This window comes from Bos taurus, chromosome 2, assembly GCF_002263795.3.
Source record: "Bos taurus isolate L1 Dominette 01449 registration number 42190680 breed Hereford chromosome 2, ARS-UCD2.0, whole genome shotgun sequence".
Taxonomy (NCBI): Eukaryota; Metazoa; Chordata; class Mammalia; order Artiodactyla; family Bovidae; genus Bos; species Bos taurus.
Window position 1 is genome coordinate 40,450,546 of NC_037329.1, and position 20,700 is coordinate 40,471,245.

Consider the following 20,700-nt stretch of genomic DNA (forward strand, 5'->3'; position numbering starts at 1 on the left):
TTTATCTCTCACCACTAATCTATTTTTTAAGAATTAGTTACATTGGACTGCCTGCATGATCCATTTTCTTTTGCTCATGCTGTTCCTGCACTTCAAAACCTGCTGCCTGTTGGAGTCCAGCTCCAGCAGCCAGGGAATCAGCCTGAAGGGGTGAGCGGTGTCGGCGGATGATGATGTAGCCTCTGACTCATAGTATGGAATTACATGTTTATTTTAAGCTTCAGGTTTTCTTTTATACTTTGACAAAAGCATTAGGTCAGAGGTTTGACATTTTTAGTTTTCCCCACCCAGATTTATTGTCTCCAGAAATCATTGTTGTCCTTCAAACAGAGTTCCTGCTTCAGCGATTCTCTCAGAATTGGCTTTACTATCTATTATCTACTTTCTCTTATTTGTCCTATACTTGTGATTACATTGTAACTCATGCTACATTCCTCAGTTTATTTCTTATCTTTCTAAATCCTGTTTGCCCCTAGCATCTTAAGATCACTATCTTCTAAAAAGGCTTCTAGTTATTCTTAATTATTCCTAAACCCTGAACTCAGCAAACTTCTTTTGCCATGAATATTTCCCTCACAAACAGGTCTCAGACAACAATCCTTCCCATGGCCTCAAGCTGCGGCCTACGTGCTCATCCTGGGACATACTTTGTAAAAATCCTTGAACAAATGTCAATGGTTACTTTATAGATTATTTTCTGAGCACAACTGCAGAAGGCTTGTGCTTTCTCATGCTTATCTCAAGCACCTTAACATTCTTTCCAGCCAACTCAACTGAAGAAAGGAAAGAACAAGTCAGAATCACAAGGCCTAACTCCTTCATCCCAGACCATGCCTGCGAGGTGAGAAGAGGGGGTTGGGGCCGTGCCTCCATTTTGTCAGTAATGCCTAACGCGGCTCCCGACAGCTGTCTATGAGTTTCCTTCAGTTGGCTGACAACACTTATCTGAGACTTAAATTTACTATCCTACTGGAATCATTCCTTGACATCCTATGACTGAGATGTCTCCACCTGTTGCACTCAAAACCACCTGTGCCTACCATAATGCTCAGCATTTTTCACTGTACTCTTTACTTTTACATCTCCTCATCTAGAAGGTAGATTCTTGTGGGCAGGCACACAATGAGTTACTCTCTGTGTTCCCAGACGAGCCTAGATCTAACTTACAATGAATGTCTAATAATGTTTACTAAAGAAATAAGAAGTACAAATTGTTTAAATTCTATCTTCATAGTTTTAAATCTCTAAGCATGCATCTCTTAAAAGGAATATGTCTTTTTATTTTCTTCTTGATATGTCTTCCATCTACATGAACAACTGTAATGGCTAGTTTTATATTATCAGCAAGAGGTTATTAACACAAAAATTTGTTTGGTTTTAAATGCATGGCATCTGGTCCCATCACTTCATGGCAAATAGCTGGGGAAACAGTGGCTGACTTTATTTTTCTGGGCTCCAAAATCACTGCAGCTGGTGATCGCAGACATGAAATAAAAAGACGCTTACCCCTTGGAAGGAAAGTTATGACCAATGTAGACTGCACATCAAAAGCAGAGACAGAAGTCAGGAAGGTTGATTCCTCAAGTTCCATTCTTCTTTCTCAAGATTGCTTTGGCTATTCGAGATTTTTTGTATTTCCATACAAATTGTGAAATTCTTTTTTCTAGTTCTCTGAAAAATACCGTTGATAGCTTGATAGGATAGGAATTGCATTGAATCTATAGATTGCTTTGGGTAGTATACTCATTTTCACTATATTGATTCTTTCGATCAATGAACATGGTATATTTCTCCATCTATTTGTATCCTCTTTGATTTCTTTCATAAGTGTTTTATAGTTTCCTATATATAGGTCTTTTGTTTCTTTATGTACGTATATTCCTAAGTATTTTATTCTTTTCATTGCAATGGTGAATGGAATTGTTTCCTTAATTTCTCTTTCTGTTTTCTCATTGTTAGTGTATAGGAATGTAAGGGTTTTCTGTGTTGATTTTGTATCCTGCAACTTTACTATATTCATTGATTAGCTCTAGTAATTTTCTGGTGGAGTCTTTAGGGTTTTCTATGTAGAGGATCATGTCATCTGCAAACAGAGAGAGTTTTACTTCTTCTTTTCCAATCTGGATTCCTCTTATTTCTTTTTCTGCTCTGATTGCCATGGCCAAAACTTCCAAAGCTATGTTGAATAGTAGTGGTGAGAGTGGGCACCCTTGTCTTGTTCCTGACTTTAGGGGAAATGCTTTCAATTTCTCACCATTGAGGATAATGTTTACTATGGGTTTGCCATATATAGCTTTTATTATGTTGAGATATGTTCCTTCTATTCCTGCTTTCTTGAGAGTTTTTATCATAAATGGATGTTGAATTTTGTCAAAAGCTTTCTCTGCATCTACTGAATTAATAATACGATTTCTATCTTTCAATTTGTTAATGTGGTGTTTTACATTGACTGATTTGTGGATATTGAAAAATCCTTGCATCTCTGGGATAAAACCCACTTGGTTGTGATGTATGTGTGTTTTTGGATTTTAATGTGTTGTTGGATTCTGTTTGCTAGAATTTTGTTAAGGATTTTTGCATCTATGTTCATCAGTGATATTGGCCTATAGTTTTCTTTTTTTGTGGCAACTTTGTCAGGTTTTGGTATTAGGGTGATGGTGGCCTCAGAGAATGAGTTTGGAAGTTTACCTTCCTCTGCAATTTTCTAGAAGAGTTTGAGTAGGATAGGTGTTAGCTATTCTCTAAATTTTTGGTAGAATTCAGCTGTGAAGCCATCTAGTCCTGGGCTTTTGCTTGTTGGAAGATTTCTGATTACAGTTTCAATTTCCATGCTTGTGATGGATCTGTTAAGATTTTCTATTTCTTCCTGGTTCAGTTTTGGAAAGTTCTACTTTTCTAAGAATTTGTCCATTTCTTCCACGTTGTCCATTTTATTGGCATATAATTGTTGATAATAGTCTCTTATGATCCTTTGTATTTCTGTGTTCTCTGTTGTGATCTCTCCATTTTCATTTCTAATTTTGTTGATTTGATTTATCTCCCTCTGTTTCTTGATGAGTGTGGCTAATGGTTTGCCAATTTTATTTATCTTCTCAAAGAACCAGCTTTTGGCTTTGTTGATTTTTGCTATGGTCTCTTTTGTTTCTTTTGCATTTATTTCTGCCCTAATTTTTAAGATTTCTTTCCTTCTACTAACCCTGGGGTTCTTCATTTCTTCCTTTTATAGTCGCTTTAGGTGTAGAGTTAGGTTATTTATTTGACTTTTTTCTTGTTTCTTGAGGTAAGCCTGTATTGCTAAGAACCTTCCCCTTAGCACTGCTTTTACAGTGTCCTATAGGTTTTGGGTTGTTGTGTTTTCATTTTCATTTGTTTCTATGCATATTTTAATTTCTTTTTTGATTTCTTCTGTGATTTGTTGGTTATTCAGCAGTGTGTTGTTCAACCTCCATATGTTGGAATTTTTAATAGTTTTTCTCCTGTAATTGAGATCTAATCTTACTGCATTATGATCAGAAAAGATGCCGTCTCTACTACAAAGCCACAGTCATCAAGACAGTATGGTACTGGCACAAAGACAGAAATATAGATCAGTGGAACAAAATAGAAAGCCCAGAGATAAATCCACGCATGCATGGACACCTTATCTTTGACAAAGGAGGCAAGAATATACAATGGAAAAAAGACAATCTCTTAACAAGTGGTGCTGGGAAAACTGGTCAACCACTTGTAAAAGAATGAAACTAGATCACTTTCTAACACCATACACAAAAATAAACTCAAAGTGGATTAAAGATCTAAATGTAAGACCAGAAACGATAAAACTCCTAGAGGAAAACATAGGCAAAACACTCTCCGACTTAAACCACAGTGGGATGCTCTATGACCCACCTCCCAAAATATTGGAAATAAAAGCAAAAATAAACAAATGGGACCTAATTAAAATTAAAAGCTTCTGCACAACAAAGGAAACTATAAGCAAGGTGGAAAGACAGCCTTCAGAATGGGAGAAAATAATAGCAAACGAAGCAATGGACAAAGAATTAATCTCAAAAATATACAAGCAATATACAGGTCAATTCCAGAAAAATAAATGACCCAATCAAAAAGTGGGCAAAAGGACTAAACAGACATTTCTCCAAAGAAGACACACAGATGGCTAACAAACATATGAAAAGATACTCAACATCACTCATTATCAGAGAAATGCAAATCAAAACCACAATGAGGTACCATTTCATGACAGTCAGAATGGCTGCTATCCAAAAGTCTACAAGCAAAAAATGCTGGAGAGGGTGTGGAGAAAGGGAACCCTCTTACACTGTTGTTTGGAATGCAAACTAGTACAGCCACTGTGGAGAACAGTGTGGAGATTCCTTAAAAAACTGGAAATAGAATTGACATATGACCAGCAATCCCACTGCTGGGCATACACACTGAGGAAACCAGAAGGGAAAGAGACACGTGTACCCCAATGTTCATCGCAGCACTGTTTACAATAGCCAGGACATGGAAGCAACCTAGATGTCCATCAGCAGACGAATGGATAAGAAAGCAGTGGTACATATACACAATGGAGTATTACTCAGCCATTAAAAAGAATACATTTGAATCAGCTCTAATGAGGTGGATGAAACTGGAGCCTATTATACAGAGTGAAGTAAGCCAGAAAGAAAAATACCAATACAGTATACTAATGCATATGCATGGAATTTAGAAAGATGGTAACGATAACCCTGTATGCTGCTGCTGCTGCTAAGTCGCTTCAGTCATGTCCGATTCTGTGCGACCCCATAGACAGCAGCCCACCAGGCTCCCCCATCCCTGGGATTCCCCAGGCAAGAAACACTGGAGTGGGTTGCCATTTCCTTCTCCAACCCTGTATATGAGACAGCAAAAGAGACACAGATGTATAGAACAGTCTTTTGGACTCTGTGGGAGAGGGCAAGGGCAGGATGATTTGGGAGAATAGTATTGAAACTTGTAAATTATCACATGTGAAACGAATTGCCAGTCCAGGTTCAATGCATGATACAGTGTGCTCAGGGCTGGTGCACTGGGATGGCCCAGAGGGATGGGATGGGGAGGAAGATGGGAGGAGGGTTCAGGATGGGTAACACATGTATACTCATGGCAGATTCATGTCAATGTATGGCAAAACCAATACAATATTGTAAATTTAAAAAATTAATTAATTTAAAATAAATTTAAAAAATAAAATAAAAAAGATATTACTTTGTCAACAAAGGTCTGTCTAGTCAAGGCTATGGTTTTTCCAGTGGTCATGTATGGATGTGAGCGTTGGACTATAAAGAAAGCTGAGTGCAGAATTGAATTTTTTGAACTGTGGTGTTGGAGAAGACTCTTGAGAGTCCCTTGGACTGCGAGGAGATCCAACCAGTCCATCCTAAAGGAGATCAGTCCTGGGTGTTCATTGGTAGGATATTGTTGAAGCTGATACTCCATTATTTGGCCACATGATGCAAAGAACTGACTCATTTGAAAAGACTCTGATGCTGGGAGGGATTGAGGGCAGAAGGAGAAGGGGATAACAGAGGATGAGATGGTTGGATGGCATCACCTACTCAATGGACATGGGTTTGGGTGGACTCTGGGAGTTGGTGATGGACAAGGAGGCCTGGTGTGCTGCAGTTCATGGGGTTGCAACGAGTTGAACATTACTGAGTGACTGAACTAAACTGAAAAATTATGAAGTAATATATATATGCAAATAGAATAAGGAAATGTAAATTAAACGTGAGCTTTCTTACCATCTCTGGTTCATGATAGATAACCATTGTTACCAGTTTCTTATTTGTATTTCTAGAAATGTTAATATACTAAAACATATATGTGCATGCATGCTAAGTCACTCCAGTTATGTCTGACTCTTCACAAAGGACTGTAGCTGCTAGGCTCCTTTGTCCATGGGATTCTCCTAGCAAGAATACTATAGTGTGTTGTCATGCCATCCTACAGGGGAGCTTCCCAACTCAGGAATGAAACCCGCGTCTCTTACATCTCGTAAATTGGCAGGTGGGTTCTTAACACTAGCTCCAGCTGGGAAGCCCAAAGCATATATCTATATCTATCTATCTATATACATATAGAGAGATATATACATATTCACATAAGTACAAGTACACAGACATCCACACATAAATATTTGTCTTTTGTATACTTTTATATAGACAGATATATATGTTTATATCTTGAAAAAAATTCATATTAAATTATATAAATCTACTTCATTCTTTTTATTGGGTTTATATTATTCTATTTAATGTGTGTATCAATATATAGTTAATCTCCTCTTATTGGGTAGTTGTGTTTGTTTTAATTTTTTCCCATTATAAATAATACTGCAGTGAATATTCTTGCATACAATTCTTTGTGCAATGAAGAATTTTTCAGATTAAAGTAATATGATTTTGGATACATATTTTTTAATTAATCAAGAAAGACTGCTACAATTCATATTTCTATCAAGAAGAGAATGTTTCTCCACACGCTCACTAATTTTGAGTATTCAATCTATAGTACGGTGATCTCATATGTGCTTTAATTAGCATTAATTTACATAAACATGAAGAGTACTATTTTGCATATAATTAAGAATTTGTATTTCTGAAAGACATTGGTTCTTCATCTTTGTCTATCTAGATACCAGTATATGTCCAGTTTCCTCTTCTTTAAAGTTCTCCAAAGTTTTTTTTTTCATCTTTTGATCCCTGGTTGTCTGTTCATTTTCAAAACTCTAGTTTCCTTACTTTATTTGAAATATAAAATTATGTTTTATATAAGGTCAGTTTTCTAGTATTGCCATTATACTCACTCCATAAGAAAGGATCTGACGCTGATACAGACTTAGTTTTCTTTTTTTACTCAGTTCAGTCACTCAGTTGTATCTAGCTCTTTGCAACCCCATGGACTGCAGCATTCCAGGCTTCCCTGTCCATCACCAACTCCCAGAGCTTGCTCAAACTCATTGTTCCTCAGTGATGCCAACCCCTTCTCCTCCTGCCTTCAATCTTTCCCAGGATCAGGGTCTTTTCAAATGAGTCAGTTCTTTGAATCAGGTGGCCAAAGTATTGGAGTTTCAGCTTCAGCATCAGTCCTTCCAGTGAATATTCAGGACTGATTTCCTTTAGGATGGACTGGTTTGATCTTCTTGCTGTCCAAGGGACTCTCAAGAGTCTTCTCCAACACCACAGTTCAAAAGCATCAATTCTTCCGTGCTCAGCTTTTGTTATAGTCCAACTCTCATATCCATACATGACTACTGGAAAAACCATAGCTTTGACTAGATGGACCTTTGTTGGCAAAGTAATGTCTCTGCTTTTTAAATGAAATTTGAATGGAAAATATCTATGCATTTTGATTTCTAGTACCTACCTAAATTGAATTAATAATACTTCCGAAATTACAGAAATTACAGAAAATAAAAAACCTTCCAAAGTTAGAAACTGTCTAAATTTGAGGTATAAAATGAATATTCATTAAAAATATGAAATACTTCCCAAATTTTGGGGTCATTCTTGCACAGGGGCCATGCTAATCTTCTTTGTATAGGTCCAATTTTATCATATGTGCTGCTGAATTGAGCACTAGACTTAATTTTTCTAATTATATTTGTCTATACTGGTATGACTTGTGTGTGTATGTGAGCAAGTATATGCATGCTCTAGTATTTAATTTAACTTGTATTACTACTGCATAAGTGCTTTACTTATTCTGGAGTTGCACTTGATGAAAAGCACTAAAATAATCTGTATTATAAATTTTGTGTATACTCTGAGACTTCAGAATATTTCATCTATCTTTATCCAATTCTAAAGTGATGAACTAGAGATAATTTTTAATTATTTTAGTATTTTTGTAATTTCCTTTTTATTGAAGTGCAGTTGACATTATATTAGTTTCAGATGTACAACAGAGTGATTTAAGATTTTTATAGATTATAATCCATATAAAGTTATTATAAAATATTGGCAATATTCCCTATGCTATACCTTATATCCTTGTATTTTTTTATACTAATTTCTTAAATTTCAGTCCTCACGGTCTTAAAACATGAGATCATTTGCCATTAGAAAGCTCTGTTTTTAAAGTTTAGCATCTTGTTTTTTACCACATTTTAAAAACATATTTAAAATTTTTGCATTTTAAAACATTTATGTTCATATATTAGCTTCTATAAACTATAGTTGAAAGGCAATATTTGTTTGTTACATTTTGCATAAGCCTCTCTTGCTCCCTCTCTCTCCAAAGGAAAGCAGGAACAGAAGTCAAGAGGAGAAAAGTAATTGACCCCTTGACCAAGTTGTTCTGTTTGGTGAGGTTGTACCACATTGCCCTTGTGAGGTTTACAGTAAGAGTGGAGCAGAGGTCTGGAGTACAGGGACTAACAGTGTTAGGATCACAGGACTAATTGTCTGTTTTCTTGAAGTTAGGGTTATTGGCAGCTGCCATTATACCATCCATGCTGCTGTCACCCAGCACAGCCAACCAGCATGCACTAATTGCAGTGGCCTTTTCATCAAGTAAGATCATCCCACTAAACACAAAGAGCTGTCTTTCCATTAGCACAGACAGTAGCTAGCTAGATCAGCTGGGCTCCTTGAGTATGATTGGACTGTCATATTGTTATGATTTGTTCAAGTTTAGAGCATTTAGCAGATACCCTTTGCACCTCTCTTTGTACCTGAATACTATAACCTGACTGCCCCTATCATTTAAGAGGGTACTATAGCTTTTCAAAGTTCAGCAGCACACAATTGCAGGCAGGCAACTGGTTCCTGACAAGAGATCAATACTGTCCTTCCAAACGCTGGAGTCAAGCTGCTGGGTCTGTCAGAGGGATGTGTGCTGTAATTGGATCATGGATGCTGCGAGTCATCTGAGTTTCCCTTCAGCACTGTCACAGCTGTCAGATGTCATCCCTTTGTACAGCTGTCACTGCGGGAGGGTTGGGGCTCTTTTTCCGTTCTAACCCAATGCAAATGTCCACTTAGCAGATGAATATTGAAGATATTAGACACTTCTTTATGCCTTTATGCAAAATAAAGATCTGTGTCATCTGTGAATTTCATGGAAATAAGTTGCAATTTATTCACTGTGAGAAAAGTGAAGTGAAGCCTGTAAAAATGAGAAATTATTTGGTTCAGGCTATTAAAAAAAAGGAATATTTTACAGAATAAACAACAATATGCATATATTTTTCTTGAGATGGAAAAACTAAAACTGTGCAGTGTTTAGAATGGTCACTTGATATTTAGATAGTATACATATATATAGGTAATACATATATATTTATCTTTTGCTTCATGTGTATTTTCAGAAAAGGGACAAATCTTGAGTAGATTTAAGTCCTTTAAATCATTAAAATTTATTGATAAATATAAACCCAGTATCTATTTTAAAGTACCAATACAATAAGATTTAAGGAATGTAGTTATATTTAGAATCAGGTCAAGGAGTCTCAAAAAAGTTTTTAGGACAGGACAGGCAGTTTCAATAAAAACAAGTATGATGTTTTCATCACAAAAATCTGTTTTCCTAAGTTATTACAAATTAGGTCAAAAGATATGTCCATAGCTGGCAAAATAATCACGTAACCAATAAGTGGCTTCTTTTAATTTTAGTCAATTTTGCTTTTGTTTACAGTACAGAGAACAGTCAATAGACATACATTTTATTTTACTGTCCTTATTCTTATAATACTGTATTCTTAAAAATAGTGATTAACTCCTAGATTTGTACAACTTGAATTATGTACACTCGCAACATATAGTAAACGTGAAGAGCTTTCACCAATGTGGTTTTGGCAATTGCATTTTTAATTCAGGAAATTCCTTCTACAATATTGCAATCGATCCATGAATTTCCCTTGACTATTCTAGAATAAAGTACAATCTTAACTTAAAAAAAATCATTTCTTCCCGTCTCGCTAAGCTGATGTCAGAATCATTTTTTGGATGGAAGACAGGGTAATTTTTGATCTGGGTGGCTGACTTCCTTTTTCTTGAGGTCCAGACCACATACCACCTTCTCTGTCAAGCAGGCAGCCTGCACCAGCCCAGTGACAGAGTAGCATGAACCTTATTTTCCAATATCTAACCTTAGCATTCTGTCACCCACCAGGGTACTCACTGGGTCAGCCCCTCAAATATCCAAACTTTTTCCCTCCATCTGGCATTACAAGGTGATCTTCACCTCATTTGCAGTGGCTCAAGGTTTTTTGGACGCTAAAATTAGTGGCTGCCAAGAACAAAACATAGACATTTGACCCGCATTGTGGGGTATGAGAGGGAACCAACTATAAGAAAATGCACATTCATTTAAAAGACAGTGTGTTTGAAGTGATTGTAATATATGCTAATCACAATAAGAAGTATTGCAGTTCCCCTTGCCTCAGTTAGCATTTTTCTTTCAATATGATTTTACTTTTGCAAGAAGCAGGATAAAAATCCTAAGAATATTGAAGTATTTTACCCCTACAAAATGAATTATTTAGCTATCAAAGCTTAGTTGACTATCACTGGTATAGTTAAATGATCTTCAGTAGTTACCTGGGCAGAGAATATAAGAATGAAGTAAAAATTTTAAACTTAGTTTCTTAAAGGTTATTCTTCTGTGATAACTGTGAACTTTATATGCAACTCCAGTGACTCAAGTAGGCACTCTCTCTCTCTCTCTCTCTCTTTTTTTTTAACATGGTTTATGGCTAATTACATCAAAGATCCAAAACAGTCTTTTTTACATTTGCATTAATAAGGGTGTCACATGACCACGTTGAAGTAGAAGTATACATCAAAGGTGGATTAAAGGTTGGTTAAGCATCAAACTATGTTCCATATGTAAATTTATAGCAATGATGTGCTGTAGAAAGATAGCTTACCCTCTATTTCTCTGCTACTAAATAAAATTAAAAATTCACAACTCTGGTTTATGGGATTTTAAATGAATTTGATCTCTCTTTTGGGCAGGGCAAATAAGTGTTTTGTGATGTATTATTTTATAAAAAAAAAAAAAGACCATCGTTCTGGCTCATTTAATTTTGCAAGTGAATGATCTAAGATTAACTACAGACTAGTCAGTGCAGTTTAAAAGCTGAAAGCAATTTTCAGCCATAGATGGTAATGCCACATTCAGTCCACAACCGAATGACTCTAAATGACTAAGATTCGAGGTCTTTGTATATGACCACAGGGCCTGATAAAGCCATAGGAACACAGTAAAAGCACAAAAATAGTTCCAATTTATTTGGTGCCATCACCTTAATGAGATTAATACAGACGTGTTCATGTGCCTAATTGGTGATTTTGTTTTAACTAGTAATGAAGGATTAAAACTTCAGGCAACAGGCTGCTTGCTGAAAAGAGGATTTGAGAGGAAAAAAAGATTTTAATTATAAAACGGAAGCCTGTGAAATATACCACTACAAAGTTCATAGTAATTCTTTTTAAAAAAATGAACTGATTAAAATGGATAGCTTGGATTTTTCCTGCCATTTTGGGAGAAAGGGTGATTTTATGATCAGAACCACATACTGATTTTATTTACCAATAGACCCTTTGGCATACAAGAACATGTAAAACTGTTACTTCCATTGAAAAAGTGTTAAAACTGAAAAGCATTGTCCCTTAGGCTACTATGGAATTGAGTATGTAGAATTTTATTCTAATTTATTTTTCAATGATTTACTACAACCGGATGACCTGTGGCTAGATGTCCCACTAAATCCCACAGCATCCCAGTAAATCAGAGCTTCTTTGCAGAAACTTCACCTACAACTTGCGATGGGTTTGCTCCCTTCTAAGTCTAGCTGTAACCATTTAAATGCTAACACTATTAAGCATGCTGCCAAAACACAAACACTCAGCCTGAGTCATTAAAATTTAATTATAAGGGGGCAGCTGAGCCCAGTTTGAGTTTTGAGTCTGAAAAATATTATTTAAAAAAACAAAAACAAAAGCTAATAAAAACAAAACTACCCATCCAAACCTATCAGCATCTGTCTATCCTGGCCTAGTGAACTATAGTTAAATAAAATTGGAAGCTTTTTTTTTTTTTTTCAGAGTGCAACAGCTAATCCTCACACTAAAACATATTTCGATAATTACTTATCTATCCTAACATATAGTGGGTCATTGATTTACCTCGTCGTTGGTGATGAGTTATATAACCTCTGCTTTATATATTCCTGAGAGCATGTTAATTTTGTCTTTCAGAACAAATAGTAAAATAAAGGGACTATAGCCTTCCACTGCCAAATGAATAAAACAATATTATCTAGGTTATTCTTTTCTCCTTGAAACTTTGGCCAGTGCAAAGACATCTTTTTGATTACAAAAACAAAAAACTGAAATGCAAGAATTTGGTCTTTGATGTTCTATTACAAACCACTTTAAAAGGACTCTGGGTAGTGATACAGTGCAGTGTAAGATGCTACCTTCGCAGAGAATGAAGACAGAAATATATTTTACATTTCTTGTCAGATTGAACTTTAAGACATCCTGACTGCTTTCTCTATAATTTAAACATCACAGCCAAAATGGCAACATGCTTTGTTCAGTTCCAGTTGTGTGGAGTTTTAGTGCTTCATTGATTCAGAGGAAGGCTGAGGCTGGCACGGGGAGCAGGGCGACGGAATCACACTCTCACTGCAGCATGTCAAGCCATTATATCTGGGACCAGAATGTCACCGTGGTCTCAATGGTTCGTCAGCTGAAGGATATGGTTAACAAATGTAAAACCAAACTTCAGAGGAGCTGGTTTTCTGTGCTAAGTGATCTGTATTCCCTCTGAATTTACTTTCCCCTAACCCCGTGAAATTAACAGTACTTTCTGACATTCGACCCCCTGACCTCACACATAATAAGAATTTAAAAAGCACCATGCATGAGTGTGTCTCTGTAATGCAAAACTGGGAAAAATGACCATGTCACAGTTTTATTATACAAAACCTTCTCAATCTCCATTGCATGCTTCATATATGAGTGCTCAGTTTAAAGTTATTATAAAGAAAAACACAATTTTAAGAGTCATAATTCACTGTTCGTGACTTTTATAGACAATAAATTGTAGCAAATACATATTGCTACCAAAAAGCTTTGTACTCCATTAATGCGGATATTTACCAAGATGAGTGTTCAAAATAGTCCCCCAGAAGACTGATGGTTCAAAGGAAGGGGCTTCCAGGGAGCTGGTTACCAAGGGTGCAAGTGCATGCACAATGTGTAGGTCTCAAGGTTTAAGAGGCAGAAGCAGGGAAGTGTTATGTGGAAATGATTTTGTGTTATCAGGCTCAGGGGATGACAGCATACAAGAGTAAGAACAAGGTGCTATGTGGCTTTTTCTTCACTGTGAAGTAAAGATTGGCAGCTGGAAGTAAGGCTTACAGACAGACCTGCACACAGGACCTCTTCACCTAGGACTCATAATCACTACTCAAAGGAAAACGCATTTACCAGGGAAAAGCGGCTGTAGCCATCAGAAGTGTTCTTAAAACACCACTTAAATATCACTTTATACACTATTACTTGCAAACTGTGGCTTCGTATTAAATTATACTTGCATAGGCTTTTGCTTAGGTGCTGATAATGCTTTTGAGGTTGCATTGGTGAAGAAGAATTTAGGCTGCTTCACAAGAGACGTGACCAGAATACTCCATGCTGCTGACAGTGACAGGGTGAAAAATTGCAGAACTGTACTTTCTTTCCCCATATAGATTGTAATTTTAATTGTCATTGTGGCCCTTCTGTTTTAATTATGGGACTTCTTTGATATATACCAGGACATCGTATTGAATGAAAATATGGTGCTATAATAGTCTCTTTATAATTAATGACCACATGTAGATCTTGGTGCATAAAAGGGAAGGAATAAATGAACAATTTATTTAACTAGGTTTTGGATTTCTTTCTGTCTTCCAGTGAATATAAAATGATCCTGGGGTTTCTGAGAATGTTTGATATAAGAACTGCACAGAATATATAATAAAATTACTTTAGGCTGGATTACAAAACATATTATATTTTAAAGCGTCCTGCCCCAAAATAGTAAAATGTGTCTATTTACCACATTACTCCTTTAACATTTCATCTGAAACCAAATAATAATAATAATAATAATCATTTAAATGTATTTACATGTATATTTTAAATGTCTGTCTTTTTAGATTTTACTTGTGGTATAACTAATTCTTACAGGTAAGATCAGGGTTCAAGAAAGAGACTTTTGAAGATTGATTTATCAAACTGCAAAAAAAAATCTTTTAGAACATTTTCTTTAAAAATAGAATAGATCCATGCTACATCTTTTCTCTGAAGGAAGAATAATTTTTTTCTCAGTTACTACTACTAAACAGAAGCTGTTTTTCTACAAATCAAAAATAAGTAGTCTCTTCATAGGCAATTTAAATGCCCTGAGAACTGTGAAGAGGAAACCAAAAAAGCACAGCAAAGGCTTAACATTGTTCTCAAACTATCACTTAACAAGCTTACCATAAAGAACACTGTGACACGAATATGCTGGGCTCATATACATTTCAAGAGAGCCAGACCTCTATGGATTTCTGGGAAGCAGACCTATTTGTCCAGGGTCTGTCACTGTAAAACAGGAAAATGCCCCCTGACAAGCTTCTGCTAATTTTACTGAGGCATGGGGTCCTGTGCATACATCCTCTATAGTATGACTGCAGTTCAATTGTAGAGCACGATGAAATTGGATCGGCAGAGACAGGGACTACCCTGGGGTCAGCTGTGACCATGCCACTTCCATGTGATGTCTAGTTGGGGTGATGGTGTGTAAATAAACGTAGAGAATTGCAAATCTTGTCATGGCCACGCAGAACAGCTCAAGCATTTAAAGATGGTTGCCCGCAAACCTAACTGGAAGGTGGTTGCTCTGTGTGGTGGCTGAGGAAATACTCGATTCCTTGCCGGAGTCTTCTTCTTGACATATCTGAAAGTACTGACCGAGCATCATGTTGCTGAAGGGATTAATCACTAAATAGTTGTTCACTGTAGTGGAAAGTAAAGAAACAAGCTAATCATGTTTGAATATTGTGCTTTTAGAGCTATTGTGCTGATACCAAGGACACTTTTTATTTATATTATCCTACTTTGATTTATTTGTTTTTTTTTTTAATGAGGTGAAGCATCTTAATGTTTTACTGTTTATTGAATTTAGCACATTAAAGTTCTATGAGTTCTTGTCATTATTATGAACTTTCCTAATGTTAGAAAATAAAATATAATAGAATTCACATTTTCTGCTTATGAATCTAATTTTATTTAAATACTACTTACAGTACTCATTAAAATATACTTAGGTCTTCCTTCCTTCAACCCATAAGATGTATTTTGTACCAGTTTTGCATTTACACATATCTGTTTTTCTGTTACTTTTCCCACATGACAATTACCTTTCATTACAAATTTATAAAATCATTTACATTTTAGCAGTTTAAATGTTTCTGCTGACATTTTGTAACTATTACCCTCTTCTAGAATGGCATATGTTCAGGCAGTTAATAAAAAATTAAATGGAATAGCACTAGACAAGGTGAAGCTTTGTATCAGAGTGTTCTCCACATTTCTGAAAATACCATCTTTGTGTTGCAAACTGTGAAGTGAGGTTAGGGCTGTGCCAATATGTGTATTTGTCACAACTGTCACAGAGACCGCGAACTAGCCAATCACACAGTCCTTAATTAGACAGTTATATTTCGCTTTTTAGAAATTGTCCTCATGTAAAATGGTGTCTGAGACTCAAGGAAGGTGCTGAGAGCTAAGAGGGCAAAGACTGCCAGCAGAAAAACACTTTGATTTCTTTGTAGAGGATTTAGTAACTGCTGTATGATTTCTTAAATATAGAAATAAAATGTATAATATAAGAGAAGTTGTACAAATTTAGCAAGAAAAAAAGGCAATATAAGGATTATTGAAATAGCAATAGGCTGAATTAAACATTACCATAGTGTAATATGCTTTCATATGGATTTTTAAACTATAAATTAAAAAATTTATAAAACAAAATGAGCATTCAAATAGTGAAGAGATCATAGATGTCTTAAAAATCTTTATATAGGTTCACAATTTTGACATTGGCTTTATTTGAAAAGCAAATTATCTGTTACAATTTCAATTATCTATTACTGAAGGTATATCACATATTTTTGTCAAAGATTATTTATGCTTTTATATCTTTGAAAAATTATAGAAACATCTATATAGCATAATTCTATAGTTTTTCAGAAAATAAATCAGGGTCTTTCATTCTGAAAGTAAAATATATTGAATATCTTGCCACATTTTTTATTTTAATTTTTATCATATACACAGTTATAAAGTTTCATGTACAATGAAGTAGACAAAAATATATCAGTAAAATTGTGTCTGTGCAGATATTATACCTTTATATGCATTTACCTTGTCTGTGAAAATGACACTAATATACTCTTTTACTGATATTATCATCATATATTTTTACATTTTGAAAATTAGAAATTGAAACCACATTTACCTTTTAAGTAAAAAGTCATCAATGCACTGGTAATTTTTGCCAGTAAGATTGCCTTTTGATAAAAATATTATGAATTTTATAATCTTGAATATAAGTAAATAAGCATGATTTTTTAAATGTTGTGAAAATTATTATAAACTTATTTTTTTATGTGATTCATAGGTTTTAAGGTTTTTAAGCTAATTTTAACCAGTATAGAACTACTTTGAGTTTCTGGAACCTGAGGGTGGAAAGTCCTAAAAATACTAATAAATGAAAGCTACACAACATCACTAAGAGCTCTTTCTAAGAAATTAATAATTTAAATGGAAGATTTAAGTCTCTAATGTAGATGAAAGAAATGTAATTTATTTGTTTGTTTTTAACAGTGGAAATTTCATGTATATTAAAAGCAAAAAAAAAAATCTATTTTGGGGTAACTTGCACAGCTCATCCCATTTTAAATCTTTATTCAATAGGCATATCATCGAAGTTTTAACAGTCATAGCAGATTAACCTTGCCTGTGCTTTTGGAGGCTAGTCATCTGATGAATTTACATGCAGCTGGATGAAAATGCTATTTGGAGAGAGATTGAGAGTTTATTTGATTAAATCCCTTTCTCCACTACCTTGACCTCTTTCTTGTGAAATAATCAGAACTGTTTAGCAAGAATATTCAGGCATTAATAATGAATTGCTTTTGAGCCGATTTATTCTGCATGCAACAAACCCATTGGTGTCCCTGCTCTTTTCTTTTTTGCTTTTGTAAATAGCACTTTATTTAATGAACACAATGATTAGAAACAGTAAGAAACATATCTTTGAGGAGTTTTGTTTAATAATTTGTAGGCTGCTTTGCTACTTGTAGTTCTAATTGCTATGTTTTCACTTTCCTCTTCTTCCAAATACTGCCTGCCCACAATTTGTACAAAGGTGGGATGTGTTAGGCAGGGCCAAATGCTTCTGGATGATAGGATGGCAGCTACTTGATTTATCCTCACCAACTATAAGGGTGGTTTTGAGAATTTATGCATACTATGATGTTAAATAGTGATTCCATTGTTTGTACAATTAATCAGATCGCAGTTATTTTTCTGAACAATTGTTAGATCAATTTTCATAGAATTTTTTATTTTGAAGACTTTTTATAGATTATCTAGTAGTGCAAGCTATTTCTCTTTTAAGAGAAAGAAATTTATCTGCAAGGAAATTAAATTAATTCCCTATCTTGTACAGCTAGACTTGTGTTGAAACCAAATCCACTTTGGGTTAGGAAAAAGGGGAAGGTATCCCCCTGTTCTCTTCTTCCATTTGAAATATAGTTGAAGGACAAGATAGTCACACATAAAATGGCAATTAACAATTAATGTTAGTTGCTGATGAATGAAATAGGAACTCTTTACCTTTACTGTTTTAAGAGGAGGAATTTACCTCCTGTGCATCTCCCTGGAGTATTACTGGATGAATTCCAGGCTTTATTTGGCAATATAACATTGGTCAGTGTTTGGAACATATGATAATCTTCAAGTGTAACTTTGACATGAAGTAATAGGAGTAAGTGGAAATTTTTAAAGTGTGGTGCATATTTAATACTTTTGATACTTGAATGTGGCAGATTTGCTGTATACATAACCTACTGTATTGTCACCTATTATAAGGCTACAGTATCTTGTCTTTATACTAAATCAAGCTTCATTATAATTTGTTTCTTAATAATAACATGCACTTGACTATAATATGTAAAATGCTTGGCTTTTCTATGGAAAAGCTGTAGAGTATCTAATTTGCATTTAGCAATGATGTTACATTTACCATATACTAAACTGCAGAAAACCTAATCTAACATCATAATTTAAAATAATAATTTCCAGGGCTTTACAAGTAGGATACAAGTCAGATTACAATAACACATTGTACTATTTCTGTTGAGTAAAACAGAATTGGCTCATTATTTTGTCCCTCAAAAGTATTCAGGAAAGACTTAATTCTTTAATAATGAGAATAGCATTACATTGAGAGGGAAGACCATTTAAATTGTCATAGGTGGGTAAAATTTTTCTTTCTTGATCATAATTAGTCATTTTGGGGTCTCTAATCATATCATTAATATGCTAAGTTTAGGGGAGAGGTTTTATGACACTCAAATGACCTGACAGCAATCCTGTTGTAAAAACCATATCTGGTTTTCAAAAATGTCTATATTTTTAATTATGAAGTACTGCATACTTCAAAAATTCACATTCAAGAAAAGTAGAAAATAAAACATTTTTATAGTGATATCTAAATTTATCCACTCTCAAACTTCTGTTATATTTTTTGATGTTTCATATCCTATTAATATTATGTAGTGTTGCAAATTTGATTCTTAATTTGACCATATGGATTTGAGGATAAGATTTGTTAATATTGATGCATACATTTTTGAAGATTTCTGAAAAATATAAAATATATTGAATAAATGTTTGAATGCTGCTGCTGCTGCTGCTAAATGCTGCTGTCGCTTCAGTCATGTCCAACTCTGCACGACTCCAGAGATGGCAGCCCACCAGGCTCCCCCATCCCTGGGATTCTCCAGGCAAGAACACTGGAGTGGGTTGCCATTTCCTTCTCCAATGCCTGAAAGTGAAAAGTGAAAGTGAAGTCGCTCAGTCTTGTCTGACTCTTAGCAACCCCATGGACTGCAGCCTACCAGGCTCCTCCATCCATGGGATTTACCAGGCAAGAATGTTTGAATACTTATGTGCAATTAACTCTAGAGTACATGTTGGAAAACACAATCTTACCCCCAAGAATTGTATGATGTATATGAGGAGCAACATTTTTACATTTAACTATAAAAATAAAGTCAGTGGCATTAAAGACTGAAAATTGCAGCACATAAGGAAGGAGGTCATTTTTAACAGACAATCAGAAAATCCTTCAGGGAGAAAATTTTATTTTGGATCAAGCTGAACTTCAGTTCAATTAAACCCAGAAAGCATTTAGTATCATCAACCATGATATGATCTCTGTTTGGAAGGAACTTATAGATACAATAAAGATACATTGGAAAGGACAACAAATTCTATCTGAGCTGTCAGAGAAAGCCTCATGAAATAAGTTGTATTTGACCAAGATCTTAGTTAAATGAGATAAAAAGAGAGGTGGAAGCATTTTGAGATGAACGAAAAGCATAAAAAAAGAGGAAGAATTAGGGTGTGAAAGGCCATGTATCTTCTGAAAAGAGAAGACTTGCCAGTGTGGCTGAATCATAGGAAAATGGAGCACAGAGATACCTGGTGAAATAAGAATTGAAATTGGACTTGAAACACCTTGTAGGTCTGAGCAGCCAAGTAACAACCTCTGTCCTGATTTCTTTTCTTTTCTTTTTTTTTGGTTTCCATTGTTTTTCCTCTTCCAGGAAAACAACCTTGACAGTTCTGCGAGAGCTCAGTTAGAATGGGAAAGCAGAGAAAAATGAAGAAATTTAACTTCAGATTGAGGCAATGTCATCAGCTAGAAATACCCTGAGAGCAATTTCAACTTCTAAATGATATTATGCCTCTGACAACATTTGTGTTGAACAATTTCCAGTGCATTCTTTACTTTGTTTCTAATTAATTAGACAATAATAGAAACTAGAGATCTTGAGAAATTTAGATGACAATCCTTGTAGCTAAGAAAATCCATACCTTCCTATTCCCAAAATATGCAAATCAATTTTAGAGTAACTTAAAGATTTTTAAGATTTCCTTCCCATTTAGGTCACCACAGAGCATTGAGTAGAAGAATAAGAAAGCTCTCACATATATAAGCATATAAGCCCTTCATTTTAGAGTCCATTCTTCCCTTTTCTTAAAAAGCCTCCATTGTGCAGAGCAAACCATACCAGACTTACTGATCAAGATATCCTCTAAGTTTAATAGGCCTGAACTTTCATTGGAACACAAAGGCTGCTGCTGCTGCTAAGTCGCTTCAGTCGTGTCTGACTCTGTGTGACCCCATAGATGGCAGCCCACTAGGCTCCCCCATCCCTGGGATTCTCCAGGCAAGAACAGTGGAGTGGGTTGCCATTTCCTTCTCAACGGCATGAAAGTGAGGTCATTCAGTCATGTCCGACTCCTAGCGATCCCATGGACTGCAGCCTACTAGGCTCCTCCGTCCACGGGATTTTCCAGGCAAGAATACCAGAGTGGGGTGCCATTGCCTTCTCTG

At 35.3% G+C, this 20,700-nt stretch overlaps 1 non-coding gene across 1 annotated transcript; it reads right to left on the reverse strand.

Annotated features, from left to right (window-relative positions):
* Window positions 1-7,498: 7,498 nt before the first annotated feature.
* LOC112443720 (U6 spliceosomal RNA) lies at window positions 7,499-7,605 on the reverse strand. Its single transcript, XR_003032132.1, has one exon. It is a non-coding gene; the product is annotated as a U6 spliceosomal RNA (small nuclear RNA).
* Window positions 7,606-20,700: the final 13,095 nt, after the last annotated feature.